The sequence below is a fragment of the Acartia tonsa genome, chromosome 2 (genome assembly GCF_053477335.1).
Source record: "Acartia tonsa isolate MP-2025a chromosome 2, ASM5347733v1, whole genome shotgun sequence".
NCBI classification, from domain to species: domain Eukaryota; kingdom Metazoa; phylum Arthropoda; class Copepoda; order Calanoida; family Acartiidae; genus Acartia; species Acartia tonsa.
Genome location: NC_137261.1, coordinates 30,142,015 through 30,161,037, shown reverse-complemented (window position 1 = coordinate 30,161,037; position 19,023 = coordinate 30,142,015). Strand labels below are relative to the sequence as shown.

The following is a 19,023-nucleotide window of genomic DNA, read 5'->3' as shown; positions in this document are numbered from 1 at the left end:
AAACCTATTACTGTAAAAAAAAACCACTTAGGTTTTATATGCGTGTTAGATGAAGTATTAGAAGTGCTAAGATAAATCATGCACTTAAAACAATAATAAACATTATTCAAAGAAGGAAACTATCTAATTTTATCAGGAACTTCAAATAAAGAACCAACACCAATTCACATAAACCCAATTTTCACCGTAAAAGTGTCTTTTGTAGATATAAAATTCAATTTAAGACTAAAAAATATTTATAAGAACAACTATTAAAAGATTCAGGAACAAGTTTACTTGGTTGGAAATATCTTCTAGTTATTTTGCTTACTATAATTTTTTTACACACATAAAAGCCCTTTAACAGTTTTTAATTAAGCCTCCCAATGTTTTTAAGCAGAGAAAATAGCCTCTAGAGAAGCAAACATATATATAAGCAAGCCAAATAGCCTAGAGAGGAGCTACACGATGACCATAAGTATGCCATATGACCTAAAAAATGTATTCTCGAATGTGTGTTGTACTGGAAAATATGTTGGGGACAAATTATTTGAGATTTACCTACCAATCAAAGGTTTGACCTACATACGAGATGCTGAAGCCCAATTCTTAAGAAATTCCATTAATTCGTCAAAGATAAAAGAATAAGGTATTGCTTGCTTTATAACAAACTATCAAAGTTACATCCAGCTATTCTTTTATTCTAAACATTCACAAAAAAAAAGCTGCAAGCCAGTCGCATTATCTTAGACATTCTGCAAATTTGGCAGCTGCATAAGCTAATTATTAGAAATTCACATCAATTAATAAGTAACAGCATCATGTGCTTGTACCCAAAGTTAAGATTCTATGATACCCTAAATCTAATAGGACTGAAATAAATAATTTCCAGGGAGGGACAGGATATTGGACTATAAATTACGCTGGTACCCAAGGTTTTATAATCACATTAACTTATTCCTTTGCTGAAAAAAATGGAAACTTATGCTTGATTTTGATTGTTTGGTTCCAGACATGAAGTGTTTATACTTTTCAACCAATACGTATTATCTACAGAAGGATTAATTTTGTCTAAACATATTACTCCATTTAAGTTTTTAAGTATTGACCGTCTAAAGAGATACATTGAGTTTCTGATGGTAAGTAAAGAGGGAATGGATTACTTTACAAGAACAGAAGTGCTACAAAATAATAATCGAATGGATGATTGTAAACTTATTGAGTATGTGATTGTATTACAAAGGGAAGGCATAGCTTTTCAGTAACAAGAACACTCAAATTAGTACTACTTTTTAAAAAATATTTTCAAATTTTGCGTTTTTGAAACTTCTGTCTAAATCAAGTTTCTTATATAAAAAAAAATTGTCAATTGAAGCAGTAGAATGATAGCTTGAGAAAAAATAAAAACAAGATGATGCAAGATTTGATGGGGGTAATCTAATGTTTTTTTTTAAATTCAGAGGTTGATTTAATAAGGGGTTGCAAAGCTTGTCTTAGACTCCCCCCCCCCCCCCTTGGATGTCTATGACCCTACCCTACTTATTTTCAAATTATTTTTATGAATAAGGGTTGTGGGTGGGGAAGGGTTAGTTTTCAGAGCTCAACAGGTACTTTGTATAAAAGCACTAATACCCCAAATATAAAAATGTCAACAAATTTAATTTAAGTAAAAAAGTTAGTCCAATTGTAGCACACTAACATATAGAAAAATGTGCTCACTTCTAAACTATCTTGGCCCTAATGATAACCAGTAAAAGGAACAGCATTATTTATATGGGCAAAATTATTTGGATACATTAATTTGGGAAATAGAAGCTTTACTACATTTAGGATTTCGTAAGACAGTAACAGTTGGCCACTATCGTAAATTAAGGCATGCTTGCCAGGGGGGACGACCAATGGGGTAAAAATGTGATTTCCCCTCCCCACACAAACAAATTTCGATTTTTAATTATTACCCCCCTCCCCAAATAAAAAAAACTTGGACTTGCCTCTATGAAAAGATTATTCCCCCTAATTTTTAGTTTTCAATTTTTCACCCATTCCAAATAAAAAATCTAAGACGTCCTTGAATGCTTGCTAGGCCCGTATCATGGATGTCTTACCTTGAATCTTAATTCATGTATCAAAGATATATAAAGTTAGAAGCATAGCAGCTCTTTAGTAGTTTCCAGAAAATAAATAATTTATAAAATTTATAAAATAATTTATTTTTCATTTTTATTTTATAATCCTTATATGAAATATAAGGATATACTACTAGAGGATATTTTAATATTTTGGTAAGATAAAATGCTTTGTTTAGGTCAAAAACATATTTTTGATCTTTACCTGGATGACCCTACTATGTTTGCTGGCATCCTGTGTCCGCCAGAATGGAGATATTAAAAAAAAATCAACTCTTAGTTATGAGTCATACCCATATTTAAAAAGTCACGCAGTTATAGCCCTCTATCTTTCAAATGTCAAGCTTTCTGCATTTAATTTATGGTGGACAAGTATTCGATTTTCTGAGTTTTATGCTTGCTTTTATGTTTGTTATTATCTTAGTATCCTTATATAAAAGAAACAGGATGAACAGGATGTCTATCTGAGTATCTATGTGTGTGTGTGTGTGTGTGTGTGTGTATAGCAAAAGATTTCGGTAACCATATATAAAACCAATTTAATTTTCTGAACAAAAAAACTTTTGAAGGAATTCCACATTAGCATCAAATTAAAGCCCTTGTTGTATATTTTTCCAACAGATAAAGAGTTTTGTTACAAACAAATAGACATACTCACATTCTACCTTTTTTTTATATTAGAACAAGGATGACAACGGTAGGACAAACGGACACTAACACTTGTACAGTGTTAGAACTTAATTATCATAAAATAAATTTATAAGAGTCAAAGCAAAATTGTAAGTAAATTTGTTGAAAAATTGCTTGATACAGGATAATTTTTATGGACATACTTACATTTTTAGGACTTGATTATAGAGTTGCTTTGCTTATTACATTATACTTTGTTGTCCCAGGAATCAATATACCAAAAATCAGATCAATCCGATGATTAGATCACATAAAAATTTGTTGTTAAAAAAGTAAAAAATCAACATGTTTTAAATGGACGTACGGACATTTTGGTAATGATTATAGAGTTGCTACGCTTTCTAAATCGTACCTAACTACTAAAGGGATCACCATACAAAATTTTAAATCGATAGGACAATTTTAACATGCCTAAATTAACGGAAAAAGCTATCCTTTACGGACGTACGGACAGACCGACTCTAATTATAGAAAAGCTTCGCTTTTAAAAATATTTATCAAAGATTAAGCTTGAAAAAGACGACCAATCATAGGAATACGACATTCTTTATTTTCTCTTTTTGTAAAAGGACACAAGAATAATAAGAACTGCAACAAGATAATAGTTATTTCTCGTATCGTATTATAAACGGCTTTCCGCGGATATAGAATGTACAATTATAAGATTAAAACTAGTCTTTTTAGCCACGTGGTGCCGAAGTCAATTCAGCAAGTCGGGGACCGACCCCAGGGGGCTAGGTGGGTGGCCCGCAGGGGTTAAGTGTTTTATTCCCAATATATATATTGTGATACATCAAATTATAGGTTTTTTAGGTCAAGGAACTCAAATTCAGAGCTAAAATAAGCATTAGACTAATCTGAGGCTAGCCCCAGCGGGCTAGGTTGGTGGCCCGCATGGGTTAAGTGCAATTTTTTCAATATATATATTGTTATATATCAAAATATAGGTTTTTTAGGTCAAGAAACTCAAATTCTGAGCGAAAATTAGCATTAGACTAACCTGAAGCTAACCCCCCCCGGGCTAGGTTAGTTTTTTTGCAGTGATTAAGAGTATTTACCTAACCTAACCTAGAAACTTACTTATATTTTTACAGGTTTTTTTCTTGAATAAACTGTGTCTATTAATGAGGACTTTATTTAAGATGATCCAGCAAGTCGGGAACCGACCCCAGCGGGCTAGGTGGGTGGCCCGCAGGGATTAAGTGCATTTATTCCAATATATATCTTGTTATATATCAAAATATAGGTTTTTTAGGTCAAGAAACTCAAATTCTGGGCGAAAATTAACATTAGACTAACCTGAAGCTAACCCCCCGGGCTAGGTTGGTTTTCTGCAGGGCTTAAGAGTATTTACCTCACCTAACCAAGAAACTTATGTATATTTTTACAGGTTTTTTTCTTAAATAAACTGTGTCTATTAATGAGGACTTTATTTAAGATGATCCAGAAAGTCGGGGACCGACCCCAGCGGGCTACGTGGGTGGCCCGCAGGGGTTAAGTACATAAATATTTTTCCAATATATATCTTGTTATATATCAAAATATAGGTTTTTAAGGTCAAATTCAGAGCTTAAATTGGCATAAGACTTACCTGAAGCTAACCCCTGCGGGCTAGATAGATTTTCCGTTTGGCTTAAGTGCATTTTACCTAACCTAACCTAGAAACTTACTTATTCTTTTTGTTTTTTTCCTTGAATAAAATGTGTCTATTAATGAGGACATTATTTTAGATAATCCAGCAAGTTGGGGACCGACCTCAGCGGACTAGGTGAGTGGCCCACAGGGGTGTAGTGCATTTTTTCTAAAGTATGTTTTGTCATACAATAAATTTTAAATGTGCTCATAAAAGTTTATTCCGAAAAAAACCCTAAAAAACAAGTGAGGTTCTAGGTTAGGTTAGGTAAAATGCACTTAAGACTTGGAGGCAACCCGCTGGGGCTAGCTTCAGATTAGTCTGATGCTTTTCTTAGCTGTAAATTTGAGTTTCTTGACCTACAAAACCTATAATTTCATGTATGACAACACATACTTTAAAAAAAATGCATTTAACCCCTGGGGGACACCCACCTAGCCAGCTGGGGTCGGTCTTCGACTTGCTGGATCATCTGAAAAAGGTTCTCATGAATGGACAGTTTATTTGAGAAAAAACCTTTAAAAAAATATTAAATGTAAGTTTCTAGGTTAGGTAAAATGCAATTAAGCCCTGTGGACAACCCACCTAGCCCGCTGCGGTTAGCTTCAGATTAGTCTAATGCTTATTTTAGCTCTGAATTTGAGTTCCGTGACCTAAAAAACCTGTCATTTGAAGTATCACAACATATATGTATATTGGGTAAAATTCACTTAACCCCTACGGGCCACCCACCTAGCCCCCTGGGGTCGGTCTTCGACTTGCTGGATCATCTGAAATAAGGTCCTCATGAATGGACAGTATATTTGAGAAAAAAACCCTAAAAAAAAATGTTAGATGTAAGTTTCTAGGTTAGGTTAGGTAAAATGCACTTAAGCCCTGTGGGCAACCCACCTAGCCCGCTGGGGTTAGCTTCAGATTTGTCTAATGCTTATTTCAGCTCTGAATTTGAGTTTCTTGACCTAAAAAACCTATCATATGAAGTATCACAACATATATATTGGAGAAAATGCACTTAACCCCTACGGGCCATCCACCTAGTAGCCCCCTGGGGTCGGTCTTCAACTTGCTGGATCATCTGAAATAAGGTCCTCATGAATAGACAGTATATTTGAGAAAAAAACCTAAAAAAAGATATTAAATGTAAGTTTCTAGGTTAGGTTAGGTAAAATGCACTTAAGCCCTGTGGGCAACCCACCTAGCCCGCTGGGGTTAGCTTCAGATTAGTCTAATGCTTATTTTAGCTCTGAATTTGAGTTCCTTGACCTAAAAAACCTATCATTTGAAGTATCACAACATATATATTGGGGAAAATGCACTTAACCCCTACGGGCCACCCACCTAGCCCCCTGGGGTCGGTCCTAAACTTACTGCATCATCTTAAACAATGTCCTTATGAATAGACACAGTGTATTTAAGTTAAAACCCTAAGAAAAAAAAACAATTTAAGGTAAGTTTCCACATCAAAATAGACCAAAAAAAGCCTAAAAACCCCTTTTCCGCAGGGTTTTTCTTACCTAACCTAACCTAAAAATAAAAATTTTTGGATTTTTTTGCCATTTAAATGTAATACCTATAGGACTAGGCTTATATACCAAGTTTGAAGGGTCTAGCTCAATATTTAGACCATTTTGCTCACGGTTTAAGAATAGATGTCATTACGCCCCCCCCCCCCCCCTTATTTAATTCAAATTGGCTATCAATTTAGGGATTTAAACGGATAAGACAATGGACAATAAATTGATGTACATACTACATCCTAAATGATACACAAAATTACTCCTACTGAAAATTACACTTAGTGGCTAAAACGTTTGGACATTCAACTTAGTGAATGAAACAATCAAAATTTGATAAGTCACCAAATTTTTTATACTAACGAATAAGAAAACGTTATTATAATACTTTGGGGACTAGTGTAATAAACAGCCCAATGCCTTGATATAAATCTGGTCGGTCAAATAATTTAAAATTTTGCTTACCAAACATAAAAGCTGTCATGTAAGAAACTATAGAGATTAAGCTCCTGCATCTGGTAGCTATTTAGGAGTAAGAAAAGTAGAAATATAGCCTAAAACCAAACTTAGATACAAGAATTAAATACTCTAAAACCATCCAGGGATCTACATGAAACTCCCTTGAGAACTCAATCGGTTCTCTAGGTATATATCGAAATCTTAAGCTACAAAAAAATAAGACACTATAAAATAGAATAAATATTGAGGACACTATGTAAAAATATCTTATACAAACCAAAGCAATATGTCAGGTTATTTCCTGATTAATATCAAGATAATTAACTAGATCTCACTTACAAATTAATATTCGCAAACAAAATTATTTTGTTAGTTGTTTGTTTACATTATGTATGAATCTATAGAAAATCAGCTGACGTTTACAAAACTTATCTAGATTATAATAGGCATTAGCTTGAAGTCATTAAGTATTAAATTACGCTGATCAATAATTAATTAATTAATCTTAGATTATAATCTTCAATAATTGGTACTTAAATTTAACAGTTTCACCTATTTTCTTTCTTTATGAAAGAGCCAAAGAGTTTAAAACTAAAAGATACAAAGAGCGTAATTCTAAAAATTGAATAATGTAAGAGGCAATTAAATAGAAACAAGATTAACCACCTCTATTAAAGTTAAACGTTAAAAAAAAAAAACGTAATAAAACCTAATATATTCAAGTAAATTAAAAAAAAAATACAATTTAGTATCATAAGTGGGTGTTTGGGGAAAGGGGAGTGAGGTAGGGGACATACTACACTAAAAAACTTTAAAAATTATAATATTTTACTCTTCCCTCCCAGGAAAAATATCAATAAATAACACTCACCAATATTTTTTCAAATTAGTTTAAACGTAATTTTAACTCCCATTGTTAGTTCCCTCCCTCATCCTCAATTATTTGGGAATTTATACACACCTTCATTAAGCTTGGACTTTCTTGAATCAAATTATGTAAAATAAACATTTTGATTTGACTAGAAAACGGCATTACCTGCGAATAAATGGCGTCAATGGCAATAAAAATAAGATAAAATTTAAAGTACACAAATCTTTGAAGCCAGGGACAATGAAAGAGAAAAAATGTAAAAAATAATTGTGGGGCCTGGGGGTCATTTTTTTCTAGAGCGATTTCTCTTGGGAGATTGGTGGTTCCCTCCCCCAAAATAGTTATAAACCTTACCATGACCTATGAGAAGCTAAACTGTAAAGGAGACCAATATCGGTTCAGGGGTTAGCGATATCCTTCGGTAAACACAAACAGGCAGACTTTTACTTTATTATAAGGATAATCTATTCTTAAAATCTATTCTATAACTAAAATCATTCGCCAATTTAATTTTTTAAAGCAAATGTTTTCTACAACTAGGATAGGTCTGTACATCAGTCTGTCCATAAGAATTACAGTTATCCAATTTAGGCATGTTATAATTATACTATCGATTTCAAAAATAGCATGATGATTCATGTAACAGTTAAGTATAATTGAGAAGCAAGACTCTATAATCATTTTTTAAAAAGTCATTCATAGAGTACAAATATTGTTTTGTTTATAATTGGAACTTTATATGTTATAGAATAAGATAAAGAAGTTGTATCAACTTTTTTGTTTTTTATTTAAGATAGCTAGCCGGTTCTTTTAGTAAGTAGTAGATGTAAAATTTTTCATAGAATTCAGATATGCAATCGGTTTTTTTTGTAGACCTCTTATTTTTTAAGTAATATAAGTTTTTAAAAAAAATAATTAAGTCGGTTTTAAGGTACTAAAACGCAACAAAATAAAAGAAGAAAATGGCCAGTATGAACAAAAATAGTAAGATCTTTAATTTGACACCTTACTTTTAAAATTCTGTTGAGTAATTATTGAAAAAATCTATTTTTTTAACCTCGGTTTAATAAAAACTTTAGACCTAAATATTTTCTCAAACAGACATAAAAAACATGGGTTCATATATACCTTTAGAATCAGAAAAATATTACAAATCCATTCTAAGGGAAATTGAAAAAGTTTTAAAAAATTGTAATAAAAAATAAAAAAAATAAAAAGTTTATTTAAAGAATTGTAACTACTAAACTAGCCAATCACAAATTGCGAAAATTGGCGAATCGCGAAGCTTAACATATAAAGTTAACCAATAGAATTGCCATAAAAAAAGTAGAACATTCATACAATATATACAATAGATACTACAATAAATATAGTGATATTACAGAACATGTAAAGAATGAAAATTATGAACAAATATGCATCAGTCTGTTTATAAACTTCAAAACAATGCAGTTAAAAATACATTATTGTTTCTTGTGTTTAAAAAATATCTGCTACATTGCATTGTCTTTTGTTTAGGTTTAGTTCAGGTTTTATTCAAGCTAACCCTTTAAAGCCGAAAATTATGATTCTTAAAATAAACTTATATTTTTTATTTTAGTTTTATAAAAGTTTTTCAATTTTGCTTAGAATGAATTCGTATTATTTTTCTCATTCTAAAAGTATATATGAACACATACTTTTTATGCCTGTGAGAGGATATTTTTGATTTAAAAGTTTTGATTAATCCGAGGTTAACAAAATAGATTTTTTCAATAATTATAAACAGAATTTTAAAAGTAAGGTGTCAAATTAAAGATCTTACTATTTTTGTTCATACTGGCCATTTTCTTCTTTTATTTTGTTGCGTTTTAGTACCTTAAAACCGACTTAATTATTTTTTTTAAAAACTTAAATTACTTTAAAAATATGAGGTCTACAAAAAAACCGATTGCATATCTGAATTCTATGAAAAATTTTACATCTACTACTTACTGAAAGAACCGGCTAGCTATCTTAAATAAAAAGCAAAAAAGTTGATACACCTTCTTTGAAAGGAACTAATATGCTAAATTGTTGGCAATATCTTGAAGAAAATTGAAACTAATTTTAGAACTTTAATAGTTATTTCTCGCATCGTATTATAAACGGCTTTCCGCGGATATAGAATGTACAATTATAAGATTAAAACTAGTTTTTTTAGCCCCGAGGTGCCGAAGGCGCGGGCTAAAAAAAACTAGTTTTAATCTTATGATTGTACATTTTTATATTCGTAGAAATCTGGATATAATACGATGCTAGACATAGTTTTTTTCGTATGGATGAGAACCGGTTCCTATCCACCGGATTCGAATGAATACGAGAAATATTATTATAAAACTTATCACTGTTTTTAGTTATACAACCCGCTTGGTAAAAAAGTAAAATCTTGAGTTAAAAGCCTAATTGCTCATTATACCTCATTTCAATGCTAAAGAGATCATAAAATAAAGAAAATTAGTAGATAAAAAAGTGTACAGATAATACAATCATACCCAAAAATGAAATTTTTATCATATATTTTTTACATTTAAAAATAATGTTGTTTATATGATATTTCCTATTTGTTATTTGTATATGACATGCAATTATAACTAAATGTTGGAAAAAATATACAACAAAAAAACATGATAACTAGATCTATTCTTGGAAATATAAAAATACAACAAAAAGTATCGATATATGTATTATTCTTCTATATATTTTTTACCTACCGTATATACTACGGTATTTACTGTTTTAAGTGAAGCTATTCTTAATGTTTAGTTGGTCCGCTCATCAATAAAATATAGCGCTAAATGTTAGAATTGTCTTATTCATTTAAAAATTGCCGTGTTGATAACCGTAACTGATTTAAAAACATAGCAACTCTACATATAATCATTATCATCATTCGAATAATTAAATGTTATTGTTACCATACCAAGCATTCTGATTTATGTAATTTTTGGGGTTGCTATGGACTTATCGATTCTTGTTAGGCATCTTATTTGATGTAGGTTGCCTTTGACATATGTAATTATACTTTAAAATGAGGTAATAATTATATATTTATATATAGCATATAGAAAAATATTTATCTTAAAGAAGGAGATTCATTATTTTTGTCAACTTAAAACTTTAAACGAGAAAAAATTGTAAATTTAATATTTGTTGAAAATGACAGTAATATGATGCTATACATGATTTTTCAGTATGGCTAGGAACCGGTTCTAATCCAGCAGATATTGATCGGTTTCGAAGCAATACTGGACAATATATATACTAAAATCTTATTTTGAATTCCTATCTAAAGAACACAACCAAGATATGTGATACATTTAATAGTTGATACATTATGGTTACATAAACCTCCTTACAATATATTAATCTTGCCTAATATCATTACCAATTTTAACTTAACATAACCAAAACTTTTGATTTTAACAATAAATAAAGTGTTGTACACTTGCTTTTTATAAATTGTGTGAGATAAGAACAGTTGACAAGAAAATTTCCAATTAAACGATATTTTGTTAATAATTAATGAGACAATGACAAATGTAAAAAAGATTTATTGATAATATAACAAGGATGACAACATCCATATAAGCGAAGCACTGAAACGGTAGGACAAACGGACACTAACACTTGTATAGTGTCAGAACTGAATAATCAATATAAATGTATAAATGTCGAAGCAAAATTGTAAGTGAAATTGTTAAAAAAACTGCTTGATACAGAATAATGTTTATGGACATACTTACATTTTTAGGACTCGATTATAGAGTTGCTTCGCTTATAATATTGTACTTTGTTGTCCAAGGAATCAGTATACCAAAATTCAGATCAATGGGATTATTAGATCACATAAAAATTTGTTGCTAAAAAAGTAAAAAAAATTAACATGTTTAAAATGGACGTACGGACATTCTGGTAATGATTATAGAGTTGCTACGCTTTTTAAATCGTACCTAACTACTACAGAAATCACCATGCAAAGTTTGAAATCAATAGGACAATTCTAACATGCCTAAATTAGCGAAAAAAGCTATCCGTTACGGACGGACGTACGGACAAACCGACCCTAATTATAGAAAAGCTTCGCTTTTAAAAAAGGATGACAACAACAAGAAAGCATAAAAAAATCATGGAATGGACATGCAGACAAAGAGATTTATAGGGCAGGTGTTCTAAAATAAAATTATCCTCATTCCAAAACCAAATGCTTTGTGAAAGTCAAATAAGGTAAAACTAGATAAATTTACAAAGAAACAAAAATCCAATCACCAATTGCCGGAAATCTATACATTTCAATTTGTTGGATGATAATATATCTTTGATTGTCCTCTCTCTAGCTATTAACAGAAGGACTTTTTCTTTTCCCGCAATTTCTCTCCAAAGGAAAATGAACCAAAATCATATTTTTGAAAATACTGTTGTCATTCTTATTTTAAAATTATTTCAGTGAAAGTTAGGTCAATTAAAGTTTATGCAAGACCCACAGGGCTTAATCTTCTAACAGGAGCTAAAAATATGTTAAAAATATAAAAAAAATTGTGGGGCAGGTGGGTTTATTGTCTATTTAAAGGTTTGTTATTTTCCAATATATTTGAGATAATGAACTTTAAATGTCTAAAGACAATAATAAACAATGAAAAGATAAACTTAATATCAAATCATACTTAAAACGAAGAAATTAAATCAATTATAATACAAATCATTAAATTTTATTAGACAAAAAGTCTTTAATTGTATTGACATCAGTCTCAAATTAAAATTGTTTGGTTTTTTTATATCTACACCAAAGAACAATGAATTAATAGTAATTAAATAATTATCTCATCAATGAAGGACTTTTCTAATGATTATCAATATTCCTAAAAAAAATGGTATGCCCTTGAAAACTTAATACACACACCTTTAAACTTCAAAACAAGAAAACTAACATTAAAAGGTATATAATGTAATGTCCTGCTAGTTGTATATTTCTAACTTCATCAAAAATGCTTAGGCTGAATATTTTTAAATTTGATTACCTCTTAAAATTGTAGCAATTTGATTTTCCGTGCTTTTATTCATACCAATAAATAAACTACCAAAAACCAACTTTTTCATTTAAAAAAAGCTTATAGGAGGGCTTTAACCCTGTGGGGCCCTATTTCTTCAAGGTAATATCCCTCTGACCCTTCAATGACACAACCCTCAAAGTGCGTATCGAGCACACAATTACCCCCCTCCCCTCCCCTTATAAATTTTTAAATTTGAAAATAAGAGAGGGTGGTAGTAGTTTTTATTCCTTACCCCTGCGGGAAGCTCTAACCCTGTGTGACTTATGCCAGCAGTGCTCTAACCCTTCGGGTCTGCTCTGTTTAGCATCATAGTATTATCATGCATTCTATTATTCATTAAATTTGAAACTGTACATTAAACGAATTTCAATCATGCCCTAACTAGTATGCATTGAATTTCAATATAAAAAACATTTATAACAAAAAATATATTTACAAACCTATCTAAAAGTCACCATTCACTGAAAATAATTTCTAATTGTTATTATTGTGATTATTTTGAACAATATATTATTCAAGAATAAAGTTTATATTGACCTTGTCACTTGACAAAACAAATCTTTCTGTTCAACTTTCCATAGATAGTTTCTGTCTGCTACGTTTTTTCTCTCTCCATTTTACTCCCTCTCCCACCCTCCTTTCTCCTTTCCTCCGTCTCTCTTTAGAGTAAGGCCAACCGCGGCTCTGAATTTTCGAGGCTTTCTTTACCTTAAACTTTGCGTAAGATATCATCGTGATATGGGAAAAGGATGTGTCTTCTTAAAAAATAATTTAGTTGAATAGATAAGAATATAATTTAATTAATACAGGGTAGGGTAAGTCCCACAGGGATAAATCTTCCCGAAGAGGCTTTTTTAATTAAAAAAAGAGGGTGGGGGAGGGGGATTTAACCTTATATTTTCAGGACCTTATCGTGTAAATAGCATAGTGTATATTGCATCCTTACATTAGGACCGCAATAAGTCGATATCCATATAGAATAGATGGCCATAGAATAATTACTTATCGCATCGTATTATAGACATCTTTCCTTGGATATAGAAATGAAAATTTATAACATTAAAACCAGTTTTGTTTGGCCCCTAATACGATGATATACATTATTTTTTAGTATGGTTGGGAACCGGTTCTAATCCAGCGGATATCACTCGGTATCGACGCCATACTAGAAAAGTTTGTTTTTTTTGGCCTGTTTTTTTTATAATTTTTCCAGACCTACAATTTATCATTTGTATTTACTTCTCTGTAAGTTACTAGCAGAGAGAAGTTCAATGTTTTTACTAAAAAGTTGTAAAAAAAAGTCTAGCACTATATTGATTGAATAAAGAGGTTGGATAAGATCTTGCTAACCACTGAACCTATTGAGTTCTCCTTGTCAAGGGTGCTATATGTAAGTCCTGGAATTAATTTAATTTTTACTTTGCTTATTTTTCAACCTTATTGTAATGAATGTTCTGTACAAAAATATAACGTAGTATAGTATTGAAATAGTCCTAATAGTACGTGATACCTGTATTAGGGAAAAGAGTACGTTTACAATAAATCAGACATTTCCTCGGAACAATTATATATCTTACTAAGCCTTAAATTAATTGTTAAGCAAGGATGACAAAATTTGTAGAACATAAAATACTAGAAACAGTTTGACATATAAAGTAAAAAATATTTATCATTATTCATACTATATCACATAGTAGCTGAGTAAATACCATTAAATCCATGCAAGTATTATGCCTCTTTTATTGTTATGAAAGCACTGAAAGAAGTACAAAGTTAGTTATGGCGGACATTCTGATCAGCCATGGAAATCTAAAAGGAATATTAGAAGCCTATATCATTAAACAGCTACCTAAATCACATTTCTGGCAGATACTTGTTAATATACATATGTAAGGTAGCTACGCTTAGGAGAAGAAAGTTAGATTATACATTTTCATTAGAAGACATTTATAAGGTAACCTATATAAATAATGTAAAAAGAAGGATAAAAGGAGATTAGGTTATAGACGGTAGAATGAAACAATAAAAAAACAGAAAAAAAGATTGTTATCATTGGAAATAGCTTAAAGGATAAAATGCTAATTGCTTTTGTTAGGAAATCATAAAAACATTGTTTCTACAACAGTTTATATAAATCCTTTCAGATGTCTTTTTTTTGTTGTTAAATGTTATATTTAAGTTACTTGAAATGATTAAAGTTATAGCTATCTTAATTTATCTCCTATAATAAAACATTGCTAATATCAAACCTCAGAGTCAAAATCGCAGGCATGTTATAATTTTAACTAGATGATGCGCCCCTAGCCTCTAGGTGAAAGCAAGAGGTTAATTAGAATAGCGTTAAAAAACCCTGATATACTTGAGGCTTACCTGAAAAGTACAAGTTCGACCAACATCTTCAGAGTTCTTTAGCTTCAGACAAAAAAAAAACCTTACTACTTTACTAAAATGGGATACATTTCATCAATTATTTTTCTGCTATTTTTTTACTTATTTTTTCTTTCTGTTTACCTACCTTTACATAACAATGTTCTTGCTTTTTCTTCTTATTTTCTGTAAATATCACAAGAACTAAGCACTGTATTTGATTATAATACTGTCGGATGCTAAACCTTTACTGTTTAACCTTTTGATCAATTGTCCGACTTTTTGACTAATTACAAATCTTGTATTTTTTCCTTATCTTGTTTATCGTTTTTGTTTCTTCCACTGTGCCGCCAATAAACACGGATAAATTTACACACAAAAAAAGACATTTATATGTAAATGGTGCCAAGCAATTGGTTGATAGTTGCGGATTAAAAAGAATAGTGGCTGTCAAACATGGCAATAGATTTTTTTCAATTCCGATTTTTGAAGGAAAGGTTACCAATTCATTTAATTAGGGATTGTGATTGGTTATTTTAACTTTTACCCCACCCCTTCTCCCATCCTTATTTTGAAATTAATTGAAATTCAGATATAGTTTTTTTCTGTTAAAATGTAACCTTAGGCTAGGTAATGTTATATTGTGTGCAGGGTAGCACTGAAAGGTTAGGGCACCGCACGTATAGGCCCCGCTGGGTTTTAGGGCCTCCACTGTTATAGGCACCACAGCGTTTAAAGCCCACATAGATTAGACATTGAAGAACAAAATACCCCCCCCCCCCGCTTTCATTTCAATTTATTTAAAACAGATGGTTTGGTGGGGTGGTTTTCGCTACTCATTTTGAGTGAAAGAACCACCATTGTAGATTTTTAAAAATAACAGGCTGCACTTTTATTTCAACTTGGATAAATCAAGTTAAAACTTTTAGTAAGTAAAATTTATCTTCAGAATAACTATTACTATCCCTAATGCACATTTGGAAATTTTTTATTACTGGAATCAATACATAAGGTTTGAAATTAATAGGACCTTAAGCGGGCTGAACGATTGATAGCACCCCCTTAAAATTGAAATTGGGAGGCCTTGCCATCTCCTTTTTTAACCCCTCATGATATACAGCTCCTGTCAAGACTATGTGCACGCCACTTAATAGGAAAATTGAAACTGCTAAAATCATTTTAAAACCTATCCTTAATTGGTCCTCTCTTTTGTATGACGTCATTTTTTATTAGGCACTATTTGCTGCTTCTAATCAGAGGTTCTTATTTTCCTGATTTTTGTTTGTAGCACCATCCATAATTAGAATTTTAATCTCATTTATTGAGCTATCATCATAATTACTCTGTAGAAATCAGAAATCTTTGATATCATGAATATAAGGATATAAAAGAAATTTTAGTTGCACAGAAGATGCGAAAAATTAAAACTTACAAACTTGAATTTTAAAAACTTTCTATTAACATATTTGGAATTTTTATTATTGCCTGATATGTCTAACAATATAAAGTTCAACATATAGTATTAATACTAGAAATCTATATCGACCATATGAAGTTGGTTCATGATGTCATTATGAGAAAAAATCCAGCCGTATGATCCCAAATACTAGGACGGATATTTAGAATTAATGAACAGTTTCACTTGTAAAATATTGTATCAATATATTTTATTATTATTGTTGTTATGTTTTTGAGTACATACTTTAAATCTAAAACTTGAAATCTTAAAATCAAACTTCTTGATATAAAAATGGTGTTAATATTGATTAATATAAAACCACTTCTACGCAATGTTTAAAACATAAACAAAATTGGCCTTGAGTTTGTATTTTTGAGTGAAATAAAATAAAGCACCTACTTAAACTTATAAAAACAAGGATGACAACATCCATAAAAGCGAAGCTCTAATACGGTAGGACCAATGAACATTAACACTTGAGTAGAGTGCCAGAACTGAATAATCAGAATGTACATAAATGTATAAAAGTCAATCAAAATTAAAAGTAAATTTGTTAAAAACTGCTAAAATACAAGTTATTGTTTAAGGCCATTTTTAGGACTTGATGACAGAGATGCTTCGCTTATAACATTGTACTTTGTTGTCCCAGGAATCAGTACTCCAAAAATAAGATCAATCGGACACAACATAAAAGTTTGTTGTGAAAAAAGTTAAAAATCAACAAGTTTAAAATGGACGGACGGCCATTCTAGAAACTATTGATACGCTTTTTAAATCGTACCTAAATTCTATTGGAATAACCATGCAAAGTTTGGAATCGATAGGACCATTCTAACCTGTTTAAATTAACGAAAAGATCTAACTGTCCGTGACGGACAAGCGGACGGACCGATCCTAATTAATAGAAAAGAATACATTTTATTGATTTGCTATTATGTTAATGAAGTATAAATTTTCTCAAGTGTTAGGTTCATTTGTTCAACCTTCTGGTTTTGGTGCTTCACTTTTATGGCTGTTGTCATCCTTGTTAAATTTATTTTCAATGTTTCCTCTGTAAAATTTTGTTATATTTTTGTTCTGTTGTGCCATAACTACATATTATGACTATACTGTTAATTGTTTAAAAGTTGATTTTTCCTGTATTTATAATTTAGATAAAAATACATCTAATGATTGCCTTAAAAGTACATTATGAACCAAGCTAAACTCCTTAACACTATTAAAAACACAAATTAAAGTGTATTTTTAAAATTACTACAGCATTCATTATCATAACTACATCTTGAAATCAGTTGCGTGCACAGGGCTTTTTTTGTGTAAAATTTCGACACCCTTCTAAAACCAGAATTGAGGAAATGTCAGCTTTAGTGGTGTGTTATACATACATCAAAAGAGGTGTAATTTTATTGTCATGAGTATGAATACACCCACTTCCCCATACATAATCAACATACTTAAAAGTCAAACAAGCGTCCTTGGATTGGTAAATTTGATTTAAGTGGTGTTTAAGAGGGATTTATCATGGGTACATAGACCCTTGCACATGGTGTTTTAGAGGGTTGTATCAGGTGGTATAGACCCTTGCACATGGTGTTTTAGAGGGTTGTATCAGGGGGTATAGACCCTTGCACAGAGTAGAGGGTTGTAAGGGGCTGTATTCACTCTGTACAACCCTCTGTACGCATCTGCTTTATTTGCAATTCGTATAAAAAAGTTACAATTACCTTTTGTTTCATTTTAATCATTAAACACCCTTTTATCTTATTTTTCGTCTAGCAAATATTTTTAAAGCTACTCTAAAAACTGTTTTGTCTGTCCGTCCGATAGTCCATGTCACTATTGGTGAAAAAATTTTTTTTCGGCTAGTAATTAAGATAGGCTTTAATTTATATATCCCTTACCAAAGAGCATTCAGTCTACAACTTACTTGGTCTTTCGTTCTGCAGTCATTCTACAAAAGATTTTTTATCATGTACCTTATCCTTTTCTTCTTTTGTCTATCAATGATAGTTTGTCGATCGCTTCTTATGGATGTTATCCTGGCCTTGTTTGTTTTTATACGCATAAGCAAACCATTCTTTAGAAATATCTTTTTCTATCTCTATTCTGTTCGAAAGGTTGGAAAGTTCAAGCTTACAAGTATTTATTTAAAGCCTTTAATCGAAGTTGACTGATTTACTATTAAAAATTTACTCTAGGTGTAACCAACTACAGAATTAATTTGAAAGAAATATTTGTCAACATATTTGGGGTCTGTCTTAGTAGTCATAACGACTTTTTTATCTGACCCCCTAATATTTATTAAGTTAGGTTAGGTTGAATTTGGTAACATAACAAATCAAGTTTTCAAATTGGAAGTACTTGCCTCTATGATATAAAGTTTATCCCCCCCCGCAAAAAATTAAAACCCCCCACCCTGCATTTTTTTGGAAAAATTCTTTAATTTTTTGTTTACAGAATAGAAAAAATGATGTCAGGGAAATAAAATGTTACCGACGCTTCAAATAGACTTAAAAGTATTACTTATTTGTAAAGAAGTTGTATCAACTTTTTTGCTTTTTATTTAAGATAGCTAGCCGGTCCTTTCAGTAAGTAGTAGATGTAAAATTTTTCATAGAATTCAGATATGCAATCGGTTTTTTTGTAGACCTCTTATTTTTTAAGTAATTTAAGTTTTTAAAAAAAATAATTAAGTCGGTTTTAAGGTACTAAAACGCAACAAAATAAAAGAAGAAAATAGCCAGTATAAACAAAAATAGTAAGATCTTTAATTTGACACCTTACTTTTAAAATTCTGTTGAGTAATTGTTGAAAAAATCTATTTTTTTAACCTCGGTTTAATAAAAACTTTAGACC

At 30.9% G+C, this 19,023-nt stretch overlaps 1 protein-coding gene across 1 annotated transcript in view; it reads right to left on the bottom strand.

Annotated features, from left to right (window-relative positions):
• Positions 1-12,905, bottom strand: part of Prestin (solute carrier family 26 member prestin) — a 50,559-nt gene extending 37,654 nt beyond the window's left edge. The window contains exon 1 of the mRNA XM_080150361.1: positions 12,879-12,905. The gene's annotated coding sequence lies outside the window, so the exon portion shown is untranslated. The remainder of the gene's footprint in view (positions 1-12,878) is intronic.
• Positions 12,906-19,023: the final 6,118 nt, after the last annotated feature.